Source organism: Somniosus microcephalus, chromosome 4 (genome assembly GCF_052327205.1).
Source record: "Somniosus microcephalus isolate GS21.2 chromosome 4, FLI_Smic_1.0, whole genome shotgun sequence".
NCBI classification, from domain to species: Eukaryota; Metazoa; Chordata; class Chondrichthyes; order Squaliformes; family Somniosidae; genus Somniosus; species Somniosus microcephalus.
Window position 1 is genome coordinate 239,300,853 of NC_140990.1, and position 20,867 is coordinate 239,321,719.

A 20,867-nucleotide genomic window follows, 5' to 3' on the forward strand; every position below is an offset into this window, starting at 1 on the left:
CGAGAGAGAGAGAGAAAGTAAGGACGGATTGTTATCATGCCAGAAAGCCATCTCCATTGCAAAGACCAAACCAACATATTTATTTAGAGGTCTGCATGTCCGTATACTTTCTGCAGCTTTTCTTGCTTTACCATGACCTTTTCATCAATGTGTTTATAAAAACTAGTTCTATTACCCCATTTTTACATTCCCTTTTTGCCACCTTTATTAATTTCTTGGTCTCCTTTGGTTGCTTTCTTTAATGCCTCCAGTCTTCATCCTTGCCACAATTATTTGCCCTTACATAAGCTGTCATGAATCTTATCATTCATGGAGAAATGACTCATGAAATAACACTGGGCGGCCAGCTGGTGGTGCCGTCGAAGGAGTATAAATACTCGGGCGTGGGCCCAGCTTGCCCAGGACATTTTTGTAACCAGGAACTAGTGATGTAACTAGAATCTCATGGTTGTGAAACAGTTGATTAAAGCCTTGTTTTATACTCAACCAAGTGCTTTGTGAGTTTTCTTATGTCAATTTAATCAACTGAGTATCGGCTCTATGCTCTGAGTGATTTCGGGAACAGTCAGCTACGACTTCAGCTGTAGAAGGGAACTCTGACGTAGTAATCAATCCATCATGGACAAATTACTCAGACCCGCCCATCGTGATCTGGCCCCGAATTCACCTACAACTGCTAAGGTATGGAAACACTGGTATCGTACCTTCAGCAACTTCCTCAGGGTGTGTGGTGAAAATGTTCCTGATAAATTAGAGATACTTGCCAATTATGTATCTCCTCATGTGTTTGATTATATCGAAGACTGTGTAGACTATGACTCCGCTATCCTAATATTACAGTGACTATATGTTAAGGCCCCAAATGAAATTTTTGCTCTGCATCTACTGGCCACAACTTGGCAACAACCCGGGGAATCACTTGACAAATTCCTTCAAAAGCTTCGCAGGCTCAGCAAGGATTGTAATCTTAAAGCTGTCACAGCTGAGCAGTACCAGGAGTTAATTTGTGATTCCTTTATTAATGGGATTGCGTCTCCCTTCATATGCCAGTGTCTGTTGGAGAATAAAACCCTCGAGTTACAGGCTGCCTATGACCAGGCATGTTCTCTGGACGTAGCAAAGAGGAATGCAGATACCTATCTTTTACCATGTGCACGGGCTGCTGCTATCACTTTTAGTGACTCCTTCGATAGGCCTCGGGCGGAAGCCCTCACTGATGATAACTCTAACCTAGCTGAGGATAACCCTACCCTAGAAGCCTTCACTGATGATGACCCTGCCCTAGCGGCATCTTGGCAATCTGGAAGGAAGTGTTTCTTCTGTGAAGGTGCATTCCACTATAGGAAATTTTGTCCTGCTCATAACGCAACCTGCAATCATTGCAATAAGGTCACTTTTCTAAGGTATGCCAGTCAAGAGCCTCTGTTAGTAAAAAAGGCCACTTTTCTAAGGCATACCGGTCGAGAGCCCGTTAGTTTTGCAGCTACTATCTATAAAACTGCTCCTCCCCCAAGAACCACTACTAAGGTTACAGCTGTCAAGGGTAAAACTGCTCCTCCTCCCATCACAGCTGTTTTTCCCCAAAGTCTGTCCATTGCAGCCATGAAGGTTTCGGTAAATGGACACATTTTGAGTGCACTAATCGACTCATGCGGCTCTGACATCTTCATTAGTGAGCGGGCTGTTAGTAAATTAAAACTGCGTATTTACTCCTCGGACAGGGAAATTGCAATGGCTCTGATAACACTGACCACCAACTCTTCCGGCTTTTGTCTTGTTGACCTTATTCTCAATGGCCACACTTATTCCTCCACCCGGCTCGGGGTGCTCAAAAACATATGCAGTGGTGTGCTCCTGGGACAGGATTTCCAGAAACAACACAAAAGACTCACTTTTGAGTTTGGAGGGTCAAAACCGGAGCTTACTATTTCCAAAGTACCGTATTGTGCACTTTCGGCAGCTTCGCTCGACGAGCCCTCCTTGTTTGCCAATCTTTCCTCGCGATGTAAGCCCATAGTCACTAAATCATGACGTTTCAGCCAAGATGATCGATCCTTTATCGAGGCAGAAATCTCTCGCCTTCTAGCTGATGGTGTCATTGAGCCATGTTCATCTCCCTGGCGGGCCCAAGTCATCGTTAAAAATCCTCTGAAGCAACACAAGAAATGTCTTTGCATCGATTACTCGCAAACTATTAACCAGTATACCAACCTGGATGCCTACCCACTACCACACATCGATGACATGGTCAATAACCTTGCCAACTACAAGGTATTTTCAACTTTTGATTTAAAGAGCGCGTACCATCAAGTACCGTTAAAGGACACTGACAAGAAGTATACGGCCTTTGAGGCCAACGGTCAGCTTTACCAGTTTTGTCGCCTTCCATTTGGGGTTGCCAATGGGGTGGCTGTCTTTCAACGGGCAATGGATAGCCTAGTCAAACAGGAGAACTTAACGGACACTTTTCCATATCTGGATTATATCACTATTGCTGGTCATGACCAGAAGGAGCATGATGCCAACCTCAAAAATATTTTTGACGTTCTCCATCATAGAAGATAGGAGCAGGAGTAGGCCATTCGGCTCCTCGAGCCTGCTCCGCCATTCAATGAGATCATGGCTGATCATCCAAATTCAGTACCCTGTTCCTGCCTTCTCTCCATATCCCTTGATTCCTTTAGCCTTAAGAAATATATCAACTCCTTCTTGAATATATTTAATGAACTGGCCTCTACTGCCTTCTTTGGCAGAGAATTCCACAGGTTCACCACTCTCGGTGAAGAAATTCCTCCTCATCTCTGTCCTAAATGGCTTAGCCCTTATCCTTAGACTGTGACCCCTGGTTCTGGACTCCCCGACCATCGGGAACATCCTTCCAGCATCTAGTCTGTCTAGTCCTGTTAGAATTTTATAAGTTTCAATGAAATCCCCTCTCATTCTTCTAAACTCCAGTGAGTACAAGCCCAATCGACCCAATCTCTCCTCGTACATCATTCCTGCCATCCCAGGTATCAGCCTGGTGGATCTTTGCTGAACTCCTTCCATGGCAAGAACATCCTTCCTCAGATAACGCGACCAAAACTGCACACAATGCTCAAGAGGTGGTCTCACCAAGGCCCTGTACAACTGCAGCAAGACATCCTTGTTCCTGTACTCAAACCCTCTCGCTACGAAGGCCAACATACCATTTGCCTTCTTAACCGCCTGCTGCACCTGCATGCTTACTTTCAGCGACTGGTGCACAAGGACACCCAGGTCTCGTTGCACTTCCCCTTCTCCCAATCTATTGCCATTCAGATAATAATCTGCCTTCCTGTTTTTGACACCAAAGTGGATAACCTCGCATTTATCCACGTTATATTGCATCTGCCATGCTTCTGCCCAATCACCCAACCTGTCCAAATCATACTGGAGTTTCTCAGCATCCTCCTCACAGCACACATGCCCAGCCAGCTTTGTGTCATCTGCAAACTTGGAGATATTACTTCTAGTTCCCTCGTCGCAACTTAACCTTAAACGAGTCCAAATCTGTGAAATCAGTACCATCAGTCAACATCTTTGGCTACTGGATGGGCAACGTGTCATCAAACCAGATCCGGAGCGACTTCGTCCGCTTCAGGAGCTCCCTCCCTCTACGAATCTCGGCTCTCTTCGTCGGGCACTCGGCATGTTCGCCTATTATGCGAATTGGATACCCCACTTCTCCGACAAGATCCAGCCCCTGCTTCACGCGAAGTCAATTCCATCGGAGACAATGGCTATTTCAGCTTTCAACCTCCTCAAGCGACAACTGGAAAAAGCCACGCTTCGTTCCTTTCGTGGTCGAGTGCGATGCATCGGAGGTGACGATCTCGGCTACCTTGAATCAAGGTGGTCGACCCGTTACATTTCTGTCCAGAACTTTGCAGGGTAGCGAGCTCCATTATCCTCCTGTCGAGAAAGAGGCTGCGGCTATCATCGAAGCAGTACGTAAATGGAGTCATTTTCTCGCTCGTTGCCATTTCGCGCTTATAACCAATTAGCGCTCCGTGGCCTTTATGCTGGATAACCGGAAACGCACTAAGATCAAGAATAACAAAATACAACTCTGGAGGATGGAATTGGTCACCTTTGGCTACACCATACAGTATCGACCCAGCAAAGAGAATGTAGCCCCGGATACCCTCACGCGTGCATTCTGCTCTTCTATGTCAACTTCAACTCTAGCGGATCTTCACACTGACTTATGCCATCCTCACGTTACCCGTATGTTGCACTTTGTGCAATCTAAATATCTCCCATTTTCTACGGAAGGTGTGAAAAGAACATGCTCCACCTGTAGAATTTGTGCGGAATTAAAACCACAATTCTTCCGTCCATCGGACGGCTCGCTTATACATGCTATACAGCCTATGCAGTGACTCAGCATTGACTTTAAAGGGCCATTGCCTTCCTCAACATGAAACACCTACTTACTTACTATGGTGGACGAATATTCACGATTTCCCTTTGCTTTCCCCTGTCCCAATATGCTTACTTCCACAGTGATCAAATGCCTCGATCAAGTCTTTTCCCTTTGCGGTATGGTCAATTTCATCCATTCTGATCGGGGTCCCTCCTTCGTGTCAAGCGAACTCAAAAGTTATCTTTCCCAACGGGGAATCGCCACAAGTAAAACAACACCGTATCATCCCATCGGTAACAGACAGGTTGAGAGATACAATGCTATCATTTGGAATGTTGTTCGTCTTGCACTGAGGTCACACAACCTACCAGACCAGCAGTGGGAAACTGTGCTCCCTGGTGTGTTGCATTCCATCAGGTCTCTTCTTTCTATGTCCACCAATGTCACTCCTCACGAGCAATTCTTCAGGTTCCAGCGTCGCTCCACTCATGGGACGTCCCTACCATCATGGTTGGCAGCTCCCGGCCCCGTACTGCTCCAAAGATTCGTCCGATCTTCCAAAAATGATCCCCTCGTCGACGAGGTGGAACTAACAGACGTTAATCCCACATACGCGCACGTGCGGTACCCTGATGGCCGGGAGTCTACCGTTTCACTCCGAGATCTGGCTCCCTGTCCAACCGGTCCCATGGACCCGACGGATAGAGGGACCCATAGTAATGATGCCGACACTCTGCGCCCCTTTGAGGATGATGCCCTACCTGGGACATCAAGGGATCTGCTGGCTACTCCACCGGATCAACTCGGGGAGCCGAGTGCTCCCCGCGGGATGGCCACCCGAAGCCAGGACGCTGGTCAATCCCCGGCTACCAAACAAGATGAAGCCAGCTCTGCGCCTGTGGGGACCTGCACCCGGAGTCACAATCTCCCCAGTCTCCCTCAGGTCGATCAAGGCGACACGGGCCCTGTCGATCAGCAGTACGGACCAAGCGACCCAGGGACCAAGACATGGTCCGAGGAGACGTGCCTTCCAACCACAAACAAAGATCTAAAAGACTGCGGCTATTCGTGGTCCGTCTAATCCGCTAGAAGGAAGTCGCCAGACTTCCAAATCTTTCAGGCGGGAAGAATGTCATGAATCTTATCATTAATGAAGAAATTACTCATGAAATAACACTGGGCGGCCAGCTGGTGGCGCCGTCCAAGGAGTATAAATACTCGGGCAGGGGCCCAGCTTGCCCAGGATGTTTTTGTAACGAGGAACTAGTGATGTAACTAGAATCTCATGGTTGTGAAACAGTTGATTAAAGCCTTGTTTTATACTCAACCAAGTGCTTAGAAAGTTTTCTTACGTCATAAGCCTTCTAGTTTTGTTTCATATTCCTAATGTTTCTCATAGTCTGCAAGAGATCATCTTTTGACTTTCGGTGTATATACTTGCTTTGTAATCCAAGAATTACCTTTTTAAAATAGATTTCACTGTTGGAAGGTAGATTTCCCAAATAATTTCTCCCACTTATTTGCCTGACTGGCAGATCAAGCCTAGTTTTATTGATCATAGTTGGGGATGTAGGCAGTAAATTTAGAGCTGTACACACTCCTCCCAAATTCTGCCCTGGCCCACTGGTGGTGCATTGTTAGGGGGATTGAAGGGCATGTGGTTCCCAAGGAAAATTTTGAATTTTTACATAAAAAATTATGCATTCTGATTAACTTTATTAACTTCACAATTAATAAATTTTGTGCTGTGCCACCACATTCTCCTTGAAATGTTTGGTGCACATTGTAAGAGTGGCAGGTGTCAAAGTACTTTAGCTTGTTCTACAATGTTGAACTCCAACATTTATCCATGTACCACTAATGCCAAACACTGCAATCCACTACTACTCAATTATGACATCCACGTATTGTTTGAAATTTATCATTCTAACAAGCCACTTGACCTACACAAAGGAACATGATTTACAGCTTTGGCATGGACACGATGGGCTGAATGGCCTCCTTCTGTGCTGTAAATTTCTATGATACAGGAAACTTTGTGCTATCCGGCACCGACAGGACCGAGCTGTTGCCGTCCCATCAAAACTACCGGACAAACCAGCGCTAATGTTGAAACATACGGAGATTTTGAGCTCCGTATCTGGCAACAAACCCTGTTGCTTAGCAACAGCTTCTAAACAGTCGGCCGTACCTTGCAAGCGTCTCTGTAGCTTAGCAACAGCTTCAGCGAGACCTTGCAGAGCCTGACTGGTGAAAAAAAAGCAACGAAAAGAAAAAAAACCTAACGAAATGGCTCCTGATTTTTGCCGGTGGCTCTAGCATTCCAGACAGTTAACCTCCGGATAAACCAAAGTTTCCTGTAATAGACAGATCGCATGCAGGACACCACGGCCTATAAATTTGACTGGGCAGTGCCTGTTTCTCAGGCGCTAACTGGCCCACTAAGCCCCCAATATGGTGGGTAGGAAGCACGTGCCCATTTCCAGCTGGAACTGTGTCGCCCGGCATATTGGTGAAAGAAAAAAAGTTTGTGTCCAGGGCCCATGCCTGAAACAGGCGTTAGGCTCCTTATTTGCATATGCAAAGGGCCGAACGCCTGTTTGAGGCCACCACTACAAGACTGGTTTGCCCTGAGGCAGCAAAACCAAACCTTGGGACCACTTCTGACGAAGGTCATCGACCTGAAACGTTAACTCTGTTTCTCTCTTCACAGATGCTGCCTGACCTGCTGAGTTTCTCCAGCATTTTCTGTTTTTATTACCTTGGGACCACTTGTTACCTATTGACTTACTTTGGAGCTGGCAACAGTGAGGAGGGGGCCGCGGTGACGAGGACGGAGCGGCTGAGTGACATCGTGCTCCCACTGCCACTGGAAGCCATTGAATTGGCTTTCTGAACACGGCGCTGTAAGAATAGCTGATGTGTCCCTATGGGGAGTAAGCATTCCATTGTACTTGTACTAGTTACATATGGCAAATTGAATTGAATTGAATCACCCAATTGCAGCTGCTGCTAGCGTTGCAGTGGCCCAAGCTTGGTTTTCTCTTCGCCAGCTGGCCATTTGCGCCACACCGATTCAATTGAGGTGCCTCAGTCCTGTAAGACATGTGGAATTACCCCTCACCCCGTCCAACAGGTGAGACAGTTCGGACTTGAGACTTATGAGAAATTACACCAGACACACGGGTTCTGTCTTTAACCTTTTATTGTTCCCAAAACATATTCAAAACCCCAACTACTATTCGAGCAGTTCACCAATAATATTACAGGAAATCATACATACAACCACCCGCCGATGATCGGTCCAGAATTGATTGTAGGTCCTCGTAAGTGAAAAGACTGGCCAGGCCGCTCCTTCCTCTGAATGCAGCTTGATCCCCGTAGGCGAGATGGCTGGCCAGGCCCCTCCTTCCTCTGACTGTAGCTTGATCCCCGTAGGCGAGGCCAGCCAGACCCCTCCTTCCTCTGACTGTAGCTTGATCCCCGTAGGCGAGATGACCGGCCAGGCCCCTCCTTCCTCTGACTGTAGCTTGATCCCCATAGGCGAGATGACCGGCCAGGCCCCTCCTTCCTCTGACTGTAGCTTGATCCCCATAGGTGAGATGACCGGCCAGGCCCCTCCTTCCTCTGACTGTAGCTTGATCCCCATAGGTGAGATGACCGGCCAGGCCCCTCCTTCCTCTGACTGTAGCTTGATCCCCATAGGTGAGATGACCGGCCAGGCCCCTCCTTCCTCTGACTGTAGCTTGATCCCCATAGGTGAGATGACTGGCCAGGCCACCTTCCTCTGACTGCAGTGCTGATTTTCTTTAGCCGCCGTGCTTTATACAGCTTTCCTTGTCTTTTGCATTAAATCATTCATTCAGAGATAGTGAAATGTTCCTTTAATGTTGGTCTGAGCTGTTTCAGCTGTCAAACGTTTACACTCACACATCCTGTGTGGCTAGTATTCAGTTTGTCCTTATCACAGCCCAAAACAGTTCATTAACTCCTGAAGTTTACAAGGGTGGCAGAAAACCATTTGGTTTGGTTCATGAGTTCTGCCGTATTCTGCATTTCAAAACTTCAACGGTTTGACTTCTCACCTCAGAAAGGTCACCAGAGACACCATGCCTACAATACTCAGGGGGGTTGTTTCTCTCTGTTGACTATCACCACCCCCTGCAGTCACAACCATGCTTCCTGTTGAGTCTGTGTTTACAAGTGCAGTTATAATCAATAACAGGACACAGACAACAGAATTAAGTAAACAGGTCTTTAGTGATTGAGGGTCAGGGCGGAACTGAGGTACACTTTGCTCCGCAGGGTTTATACACCGGTGTGGTCACCACCGGTACTACAATGTGCAGGAGCCGTTAAAAAGTAGTCCATCACCTTAAGGTATCCTCTTAAGGTAGTATAGGTTACATACACTACACTTCCTGCCTTATCAGTGAAAGACTGCTTGTTACATTCACCAACTTTATTTCACTTTGTAAAACCGTTTTGCCTGGCAAAGCATTTCAAGAAATATTAAAAATTAAGGATCTGTATATACTTTCTACAGTCCACACCATTCAGACGCAGGGAATATACACTGTTCCCAACGATGGCCGCGCCTGAATTTTGACTCCCACATATCAGTGAGGTTGAAATGCTTGTTTTGGAGGAGAACACGTCAAATTTAAACATTTTATTTTTGACAGCAAAATACCCTACAACTGAAATAATTGCTAGAAAGGTTAATAGTTTCTAAAATTATCAGAGTGCATCAGACTACAAATAACATCCTATGTTAGGAGATGCAACACCTGCCCTTTTACCTCCTCCCTTCCCACTGTTCAGGGCCCCAAACACCCCTTCCAGGTGAAAGTGATTTACTTGTACTTGCAATCTAGTATACTGTATTCACTGCTCATGATGCGGTCTCCTCTACATTGGGGAGACCCAACGCAGATTGGGTGACCACTTTGCGAAACACCTCCATTCAGTCCGTAAAGGCGACTCCGAGCTTCTGGTTGTCTGTCACTTTAATTCTCCGCTCCACTCCCACTCTGACTTCAGCCTCTTACACTGTTCCAATGTAGCTCAACGTAAGCTCGAGCAACAGCACCTCATCTTTCGATTAGGCACTTTACAGCCTTCTGGACTCAACATAGAGTTCAACAATTTCAGACCATAACCCCTGCCCCTATTTTTTTCCACATGGCAGCTGTTGATTATTCTGCCATCCCCATTTGCAACATTTAATCTATCCTGCCTTCCATCCTAGCACAGACCGTTCCTTTTGCTCTTTCCTCCCATCAGCCCCCTTTCTCTGCCTCTGCATCTGCTTAAAACCTGTTACATCTCTAACTTTTTCCAGTTCTGACGAAGGTACAGAGACCTGAAACATTAACTCTGTTTCTCTCTCCACGGATGCTGCCTGGCCTGCTGAGTGTTTCCAGCATTTTCTGTTGTTATTACAGATAACATCTTACTGATTTAAAATGTGTGGCTCAAGATTGTTTGCAATAAAAAATGCTTTGTGGTGAAGAAACATGGCTAACATCATTCCATGAAAGATCCTGTTAGGCAAGAAAAAAAGCTAAATTGTCCACTTTTCTGGTGTTGGGAACCAACATACCTTTAAGCCTTTCTGATAAGTGTTACTGTCTTAGGGTGCTTTCATGCCTTTGCGTGTCTTCATGCCTTAGGGTGCCTTCATAACAGATTGCCATCTCAGGCCCATGTGCATGCTTAACTGCAGTTCTTGGCTCACCCAACTAGTTAAGTTGTAACGTTAAGAGAATGCACTGAGAGTGCTTGTTTCTGAAGTGCCTATGTCGTCAAATGGACAGCCTGGGCATTTTTACAACATGGCGCTGCATCAGACTGTAGTTATACTACAAATGGCGTGAGACTCCCTGCTAGATTTATCACTTGTCGACCTGATTTTCAACTTAAACCGTGCCCCTTGTGTTCATGTGCTACCGAAACTCCTTTTCACTGAAGCATAAAAATAATGGCAGCATATTTTAACTTGCTGTCAAATGAGAAATAATATCTCCAATATTTATGCAGCCACGGTACATTTCAGGCTTGTTTTGTGATTTCCAACATTATCAGAGGCCATCTTCCCAACAGCTGGTTATATAACAGCATTGCCAGAACATAGTAAATAGGTCACATGACTCCTCAGAAAAATCACGGGATTTGAAAATAAAGTAAAAATGTCAGAAGCCATGGTCCCCCAATCAGGAAAAAATGCATTAGTAGTGTAGTGTATGTAACTGTTCTACCTTTAAGAGAACTATTGTATGTAACCGTCCACCTTTAACAGAACTATTTTAGGTGTGGCACTACTTTATCTTGGCTGCTGTATACTGTAATACCGACGGTGACCACACCGGTATATAAGTGCTGTGTCAGGATTTATGGGGCAGATTCGCCCTGACCTTCGAATAGTAAAGTCCTGTTAAAGTTACTCTTGTAGTCTGTATTAATTCGCCATAATACCTACAGACTTTACAGTGGCGACGAGTTCGATCTTACCCTGCGGCAACAATACTTCCGAAGCAGTTAACGAGCATCGAGAAGAGGCACCCGCCCTCGTCGTTCTGCTGAGAGAAAACTCGAGTCTGCAGAGCAAGGAAGAAGGAAGAATTCAGACACGAAGCCTTCCATCAGCAACAGGCACTGATTGTCTCTTCTGCCACGGTGGTGAGTGAGCCGATCAGCACGAGAAGCAAGTCGGCCACGGTGACTGTGAGTAAAGGGAAAATAAAAAAATAAACGGAGGATAAGGGCGGTGAACTCGACCACGGTCGGGGGAAAGGAGCCGGACAGAAGTCGGGCCCAGAGGCGCTGAGACTGGGGCAGCGTGGAGCACGGAAGCCGCGGTACAAGCGGGCTGGGAGACGCAACGGCGTCGTGAGACAGCTAGACCGCGACCGGCGAAAAAGGTCGGGCAGCTACCGAGGCCACGAGGCGCTGCGACCGGGATCGTAAGGCGTGGGAAGATATAAAAATAAGTAAACCGCGGTGAACTCAGCCGCAGCCGGGGAGGAAAGCACCGGACTGCGAGAGGGCTGGGAGGCGCGATTGGAAGCCGCTGAGGGAGAGACAGAGCCCGAGCGAGCGGGAGAGACAGAGCCCGAGCGAGGGAGACTGAGCGAGATCCAGCCCAGCGGCTGAAACTGTTCGCCGTCAACGGGTTGTACCCAGCGCCGGTTGCCCTGCCGAGAAAAGGGAACAAGGAACACACTGAAGCCGACGCGCAGGCTGCGAACCCCGAAAGCCAGCGGTCATCGCCCGAGGGAAAAGCTTACCCCTCCCGCCAGGGGAAGAAACGCGGGAAGCCGCCAGTAGGCGGGGAAGAAGACAGAAGCGGGAAACCGCCATTTTGAAAGTGGGCGGGGAAAGAAGACAAGCGCGGGAAACCGCCATTTTGAAAAAAAAAGTTAAAGAAATATTTCGTTGTTGTTTCTCAGGAAGAGTGTGAAGATGCCTAAGCGTAGTAACATCAACGGTTTCGATTCCGATGTGGAAGATTGGGCCACGTATGTAGAACGCATCGAGATATATTGTAAGGTCAATAAGATAGCAAATTATGACAAAGCTCTAACCTTACTAAACTCAATGGGTGCGAAGACATACGGGTTATTGAAGCATCTTCTATCACCAGCTAAACCGGCGGATCAGTCTTTCGCTAATATTGTTGCTGTCCTGAAGGATCATTTTAACCCCGCACCGCTGATGTTAGCGGAACGATCTAAATTTTACGTGAGAACGCAACGAAAAGAGGAAAGCAACGTGGAGTACCTGGTTGAACTGCGTAGGCTAGCAAAATACTGTCAGTTTGGGGTAAATCTGACAGAGGCACTGAGAGACAAGTTCGTGTGTGGGATGTCGAAGGAAGGAACACAAAAACGACTGCTCGAAGAGAACGATCTTACACTTGATAAGGCTGTCCTTATTGCAGCATTGCACGAAGCCGCAACGAGAGGCACGGCGGAAATGCAGCGGAAGACAGCGGTACTCAGTGTGGATCAAATGACTTCGGGTACAACGAAATTTTATCGTTGTGGGAAGACAACACATGACCAGAACCAATGCTGGTTTAAAAACCAGGAATGTAGAAAATGTGGCAAGCTTGGTCACATAGCTAAGGTATGCCGGTCAGGAAAGAAGACCAGCAATAATAAGTCACCGCAGAAGAAGTACAGAAAGGTACATAAGGTGACTGGGAAGAGTCCAGATGAACAGAATTCGGACTCAGACTCCAACAGCAAGGAACTGGGTAGTCTGAGGATTCACAATGTGAGTAAAGAAGCTGACCGACAAACTATCTGGGTCACACTACAGATTGCAAAAGTCCAAGTGAAGATGGAAGTGGACACCGGATCGGCGTTGACGGTCATGAATAAGCAAGATTACAAAAAGTTATTCAAACATATTCCCCTACGGGATACGGAGATAGTATTGCAGACATACACGGGGCACAAAGTATACCCCATCGGAAAGATAAAAGTCAAGGTGAGATACAAGGACAAAGATCACCAAGGGATGGACATGTATGTGCTGCCCAAGGGAGGTCCACCACTTCTGGGACGGGAGTGGATCAGGAAAATAAAGATAGACTGGCATTCACTAAACACAATGACGGTAGATTCCGGAAAGGAAGATGTCAAACCTGAACGGTTGTCCAGAATATTGGACGAAGCTAAAGAGGTATTCCAACAAGGACTGGGAACACTGAGAGGAATTAAAGCAAAAATCAAGATTGCAGAACATGCAAGCCCAAAATTTTTCAAAGCCAGATCGGTACCTTACGCGATACGACCTGCTGTGGAGGCAGAACTGGAAGAGCTTGAACGTTCAGGGGTACTGTCTAAGGTGGACTGGAGTGAGTGGGCCACGCCCATTGTTCCCGTCATGAAGCCTTCATCAAGTAACAAGCCAGGGGGACCGGGAAAGGTCCGCATCTGCGGAGACTTCAAGATCAGAGTTAATCCGGTGCTTCACACGGTACAATACCCGCTTCCGCGGATTGAGGATATCTTTGCTTCATTGTCTGGCGGGAAACACTTCACCAAGATAGACCTGGCACAAGCATACTTACAAATGGAAGTCGAGGAAGAGTCGCGCCAGTATCTCACAATCAACACGCACAGAGGCTTGTATCATTATAATAGACTGGTTTTTGGAGTAGCTTCGGCTCCAGCAATTTGGCAGAGGGCCATGGAGCAGGTCTTACAGGGTATTCCAAGCACTCAGTGTTACTTGGACGATATCCTGATTACAGGAGAGGACGAGGAGGAACACCTCGCAAATTTGAAACTGGTGCTCACCAGGTTGAAGGAATATGGCCTTCGAGTTAATCGCCAGAAATGTGAGTTCTTCCAGAAACGGATCTCGTACTGCGGTCATGTCATTGACCAAGAGGGGCTGCACAAGTCACCTGACAAGATAGAAGCTGTCGTGAAGGCCCCCGCTCCGGAAAATGTATCACAGTTGAGATCGTTTCTGGGGTTGATCAATTATTACCACAAGTTTCTGCCAAATCTATCCAAGGTGCTGCATCCGCTGAATGCTCTGTTGCGGAAAGAAGTACCGTGGAAGTGGAGCGAGGACTGTAAGAAGGCCTTTCGCAGAAGCAAGGCGTTGATTACCTCTGAGGAAGTGTTGGCTCATTTCAACCCAACGTTACCTCTTCGTCTAGCTTGTGATGCTTCCCCTTATGGAATTGGAGCAGTACTTTCACACAAGTTACCAAATGGCTCGGAAAGGCCAGTCGCATTTGCGTCCCGATCATTGACCTCCGCTGAGCGAAATTATGCCCAGATAGATAGGGAGGCCCTCAGCCTTGTGTGGGGAGTAAAGAAATTCAATCATTACCTGCAGGGCAAGAAGTTCACATTACTGACAGACCACCAGCCGTTGGTGTCCATATTCAACCCTAACAAGGCCATTTCCACTATGACAGCGCAAAGGCTACAGAGGTGGTCCGTGTTACTTGGGGCACACCAATATGACATCGAATACAAAAGGTCCAAACAGCATGGAAATGCTGATGGGTTATCGCGCCTACCGTTGCCAGTAGTAGAAGAGGCGGCTACAGTGGACCCGGTAGAGATGTTCCACTCATCCATAGTGGAATGTCTACCAGTAACAAATTCGATGATCGAAAATGAAACAAGAAATGATCCGACTCTCTCACGAGTCTACGATTTAACAGTGGAGGGATGGCCAGCACATGGCGAACCAACGCTGCCCGCATTTTCGCAAAGAAAAGAACAGCTGTCAGTGTGCTGAGGAACCTTGATGTGTGGATCTAGAGTGGTGATTCCACCCAAACTTCAGCATAAGGTGCTAAAGGAGCTTCACGAGGGGCATCTGGGTGGAGTGAAAATGAAGAACCTAGCAAGAGCGTTTGTGTGGTGGCCAGGTATTGATGGAGACATCAAAGAAATAACCAAGAGCTGTCTAGGATGCCAGAAGGTCCAAAACGCGCCACCACAAGCTCCTCTGCATCCATGGGAGTGGCCCTCATCTCCTTGGCAAAGGGTACACGTCGACTTTGCTGGTCCATTTATGGACTCAATGTTTCTAATCGCGGTGGATGCACACTCCAAGTGGCCGGAGGTAACAAAGATGTCCTCCACCACCACGGAAAAAACCATCACAGTATTAAGGACCATATTTGCCAGGAATGGGCTGCCGGAACAGATCTGTTCTGATAATGGACCGCAATTTGTGTCCGAAGAATTCAGGAAGTTCTTAAAAAGGAATGGGGTCAAGCACTACACGTCAGCCCCATACCATCCCGCCACCAATGGATTAGCTGAAAGGTTTGTCCAGACCTTCAAGAAGGCCATAAAGGCCATGGGTAATGAAGACATCAACCTACAATATAAGGTAGATAACTTCTTGTTGGCGTACAGGAATGCAACACATGCGGTCACAAACCAAACTCCCGCCATGATGTTTTTCAATAGAAGACTAAGATGCCGGCTGGATTTGATTAAGCCAAACGTCAGAAGGGACGTAGAGAACCGGCAATTTCAGGGCATGAATGAAAGGCCAACTAGATCCTTTCAGGTAGGTCAACAAGTTTTGGCCCGGGACTACCGTACCGAGAAATGGCAGCCTGGAACTATTGGGAAAAGGCTAGGGCCGCTGATGTATACCATGGACATTGGTGACAGCATAATAAGGCGCCATGTTGACCAGATCATAGGGTCATCCACAAAGGACCAACCTACTCCACAACCTTACACGGCTAATGTTGAAGCAGAGATACCCAGAGCACCTACCTCCGATCTGGTAATACTGGAATCAGATGAACCTGACACTGTCCTTCAAGCCGAATCGACCTTGCCAGAAGAACCTACTACCCCGCCGAAAACTACTACACCACCGAGGCGTTATCCGGACAGAGTCAGGAAGCCTCCAGAGAGACTGAATCTGTGAACTGTTTTGCATAAGTTGTATATATGTTATGATGTTATGTTAATGGGGAATAAGTATGTTGTAAGCTAAAAAGGGAGGATTGTAGTGTATGTAACTGTTCTACCTTTAAGAGAACTATTGTATGTAACCGTCCACCTTTAACAGAACTATTTTAGGTGTGGCACTACTTTATCTTGGCTGCTGTATACTGTAATACCGACGGTGACCACACCGGTATATAAGTGCTGTGTCAGGATTTATTGGGCAGATTCGCCCTGACCTTCGAATAGTAAAGTCCTGTTAAAGTTACTCTTGTAGTCTGTGTATTAATTCGCCATAATACCTACAGACTTTACAAGTAGTATTCCTGCGACATCAAAAAGGACAATTGTACTTTTTTTTCCATGTTATAAAAAAAATAACCTTGTAAGATCATAAAAACTCAATAAGAGTCAATAACCAGAAGCGCCCATTTGGTCCAGGAAGCTTATTCCTCTTGTATCCTAACCCACCCGTCTAGCATCCAACTGAATTTTGAACACCCCTATTGCCTTTGTCTCCATTACTTTAACGGTTAGATTATTCCAAACATGCAACATCCTTTTCCTTCGGGCCAACCAACTCCTGCAACAACACCACCTGCTCCCAGGGCTCTGCCAATGGTGCTCTTCAGCTGGTCACGCGGAGGAGTACAGCAACCCATGGAGACCGTCTTTGCTATTGTTCCTATCGACATTGAAAACTCAGTGAAGTGAGAATTGAAGCTGTGGCTCCCCAGTGCTATAGCTCGAAGTACTCCTGCATGCTGAGGCCACGCATGCCATCAAGGTCTGAATATCAAATACTGTAAAAAAAAAATGCTGTTGAAGAAACATTTTGATTTGGATTATTAAAAAGTGTTTTTAATGGGCTAGAACCATTATAAACTATAAATGATTCCTAAATCATGCATTCTTGCTGTTTCCTTCCACTACATTACACAATTTAACTAATTCCAAAAGAAAGATTGCATTGGGTAATAAACTCATTTAACATAACATTTACATTCCATTTTTTAAATGAAAATCAACATATTTCTTTTCTTTTGTTATTTTCACCATAGATATTTCACTTTCAGCAATGAGTGAGAAAGTAAACTGCGATTCCCTGCAGTTTGCTAGATACCCCCTGTAGAGATGGTAACTCTCACCAGCTATCCCACTGTGCTTATATAATTTAACCCTATTTGCATGGTATCATTTGGTATTGATCAGTGACACTTTTCTGAGGAAATATATTAACTTCAGTTGCTTGAACGCGCCCTTACTTGTGAGTATTTGAAGAGTGACAGAGTTAAGCCACTGTAGAGATTCATATAGAAATTGAAAAATAATAAGTTAGTCAAGCACACTTTTAGAATGTGTTTATTTGTAACTATTTAAATAATTCTTTAATAAGATTATAGCCATTATGAGATTTACTATAAAACTATTGTAATTTGAAAATGTATCAGACAATATTTGATGGCTTAGAGTTTGGATATTCTGGAGGTAAATCCTATTGCACATTGGATTGGTGCACTAATAAACTATGCCACTACACCATAATATTTAGTGTCAGAAATTTTCATAATCTTCATAGAGAAATATAAAAGAAAGGCAATGTGTATTTTGTTAGCTGAAAAAAATGGCTGCATATAATGACACCACCCAGCCAGAATGAAAATGATTGAGTAATTCCCCCGTCCATCACACCTGGAGGCCACACTGCTGTAAGTGACTGGCATTGATTTTATGCACATAATTTGTATTATGTAACTATTCTCCACTTACTTCCTTTTGCTGGAGAAACAATCCTGCTTTTATTGGGAGATTTTGCTGGAGTTTCGGTCACGAGTTCAGTTTGCGGGGACTCTGTTTAAATAGACTCTGTTTGCTTTGTAAATGGACTGTTTAAATAGACTATTTGCTGAGTAAATAGACTGTTTAAATAGACTCCGTTTGCTGTGTAAATGAACTGTTTGCTGTAAAATAAACTCTGGCCTAGAAATTTTGGGGGTTTGGCACCGGCCATTAAGGCCCGATTTGAAGAGAAAATGACGGCCAACTCACTTCCAGCGGGTCCCGGGGCGGCCGCAATTTTGGGCAGATCAGCACGCTGCCGTTGCCGGCGCTTGCAGCAGGAATAGAAATGAGGCAGATCATGACATCAATGAGTGTGCAATACTGATGTGACGCCATTTTGGATGTTGCTACCCCACTTACCGTCCTCTCAATCACAACCAGCTGACCAAGCATTCAGCAGCAGGAAGAAGCCCCCAGCAGCACTACTTAAAAGGGATCACTAGCAAAAACTTGCAACCGACATGCTTTTTCAGTTTTAATGGCTCTGTCTAAGTTTCTGCAACTCTTGGAGCTCTCTAAACAGGTTTATAGTTGCTGAGGTCATGGCATGTTGCTGCAAGTGGAGAACGCCTTGCTTCTCATTTAAAAAGGGTTCTGCTCACACCACTTGCTCACAATCATGGGGGCTCTACTTGCAGTCCCCCGCGCGCTCGAGTATCTTCGGGAGATGGTGCGGAGAAGATCACAAGCTGCTCGCAGAGGGAGGATGAGGAGGGCCAGTAGGGCTCTCAGCACGAGGCCTTACCCACCTAGGAGCTTCCAAGAGCACTTCTCTTATCTCCACTTAAGCCAGGAGCAGTGTATTAGGAAGCTCCTCTTCACCAAGGAGGTGGTCACAGAACTCTGCCACCTCCTGCAACCAGACCTGCAGCCTCACAGCAGGGTGACAACGGCTTCCAAGTGGCCCTCAATTTCTTCGCCAATGGATGCCTCCAGTCTGCAGCAGGAGACATAGCTAACATTTCCCAGTTCGCCGTCCATTGCTGCATCTGAGAGGTCACAGAGGCTCTCTACTGCAGGAGAAGGGATTTCATTACCTTCTCTCTGAACAGAGAGAAAGACGAGCGCACATTTGGCTTTGACAGGATAGCGGACTTCCCCATGGCGCAAGGCGCCATCGACTCTACACACGTGGCTTTGCGTACACCATGTAACAATGCTGAGATGTTCCGTAACCGCAAAGGCTACCACTCATTAATGTGCAGTTGTTGTGTGACCATGCCCAGCACATCATGATGGCGAATGCCCGCTGTCCTGGCAGCAGACATGATGCCTTCATTCTGCGCCAGTCCGGTGTACCAGCAATTCTCCAGCCACCACAGCAAATTAGAGGGTGGCTGCTCAGAGACAAGGGCTATCCGCTCTACACTTGGCTGATGACTTCCCTCACATCCCCACCACTCATGGCCAGCACTCATAATGACAGCCATGCTACCACCAGGAACGTCATCGGGCAGACCATCAAGGTGCTCAAGCAAGGTTCTGCTGCCTTGACCACTCCAGAGGAGCTCTCCAGTACTCACTGGAGCAGGTGTCCCATTTTGTGGTGACCTGCTGCATGCTACATAAGTTTGCCACCATGAAGGCGCAGCCCTTGCCACCAGGGATTACAGGACCACCTCAGGAGAAGGACGAGGATGAGGCAGGCAGCAAATCCCCATTCCGGATGGGCTGTCAGTGAGCGCCTCATCAGACTCCGATTTGACTGATTGAAACCCCAGATCCCCATTGCTCACCACTTTCCCATCATACCATCTCGGCATCCTCCTGGGCACAAAGCTGAAATGAAAGCCACCACAAAACTCACATTCCAAACAAAATTCATAAATTAATCCATATCCATTCAAAATGACAATCTCAACTATTCACCCTTGAGCATTCCCTTACTGTATGTCTGTCGTGTGCCTTTACCTGCTCCAGTGTTCCTTCGCAGTGCTCCCCCAGTGGCTGGAAGGCTGCTGACTTTCAGTGGGGGAAGACTACAGATGGCCTTACAGGATGACCTCGGTCAGCTGTGGGCCTAAAAGGCCCGGCTGTAGACTGCACCACTTTGGCATGGGCGGCAGCAGTCTAGGCTGGTTGGCCGATAGGCAGATGCAAGGACAAAGGCAGAATAGCAGTACAACAAACCTCGTGTTTATCTAGCTTCCCCTTAAATGCATCTATAAGCATAAGAACATACACTATCAGCAGCTTTTAAGCGAGAAGAAATTGTGGAATGAGAGGGAAATGGGATGCAAGAAGAAGGATTAGGTATGACTATACCGTCATTATCAGCAATTGTTTCAACATATCCGCTGGCAATGGATTCTGTCACTGCCCCTCCAATGATTTCAAGGATGGATTCCTCCAGGTCCGTCAGGTTCTCAATTGTGGTTTGGCCGTCTCCCATCTGTTGTTACTCTCTCCTGCTACGGCTATCTTGGCCTGCAAGAGAAAGAGAAATGTGTCAGCGAGTGTGGTGCAATGTGTTTGGGTGATGTGTCTACCATGGTTGAATAGCTGTCAGTTTGTGCAAGGCGTGAGATGTGGGTGTGAGTATTGCAGCAGTAGTAAATGTTTGAGAGTGAAGTGAAGCTATGATTGTGAGGTATGAGTGGTGATAGGTAGAGATTGTTGGTAGGTGATTGATGGGGGTGTGGTGCATTGAGCAGTGGGAGGCTTTTGGCGCAGATGGTGGGATATGTAATTTGCTGAAGCCTTCACTCACTTTGACCAGCCGTGTGAGGTCATTAAACTATTTGCGGCACTGGATGCAGGTCCTTGGGATAACACTGTGCAATCTCGTCCCATAACCTTCTGCAAATGAAGTCAATTTCGGGTCCGGGGTGCTACCGGGGCGATGCGCACGGCGATGACATCATGATCTCCAGGCGAAGAAGATCGGGGTGCATCGCCATAGCGCTGCTGCAAAATTCCCGCCGAATATGGCAGGAGTTGATGTCAGCACCGCGCCCGCTCGCAAAGCCATTTGTGCCCTGTTAGCACCCCCAGGAGCGCTAATGGGAAGCGCAAAGGCCCCCAATTTCACCCCCTTAATATTTTCTGCCACAGAGCGGTACAATGTGTCCATAGCCTACAATTTTCAATAAGCCAAGTCCCCAATCTCAGCCAGGTCATCATGATAAATGTCTCCCTAAAGGAAGGATCAGGGCATGAACATTATTAACAGAAAAGATAAATCT

General features: G+C 46.7%; 1 long non-coding RNA gene across 4 annotated transcripts in view; it reads right to left on the reverse strand.

Annotated features, from left to right (window-relative positions):
- Positions 1–20,867, reverse strand: part of LOC147120292 (uncharacterized) — a 199,630-nt gene that overhangs the window by 17,505 nt on the left and 161,258 nt on the right. For all 4 annotated transcript variants that reach the window (XR_015078158.1, XR_015078157.1, XR_015078156.1 and 1 more), the window contains one exon: positions 19,948–20,109. This is a non-coding gene — a long non-coding RNA (uncharacterized LOC147120292). The remainder of the gene's footprint in view (positions 1–19,947; positions 20,110–20,867) is intronic.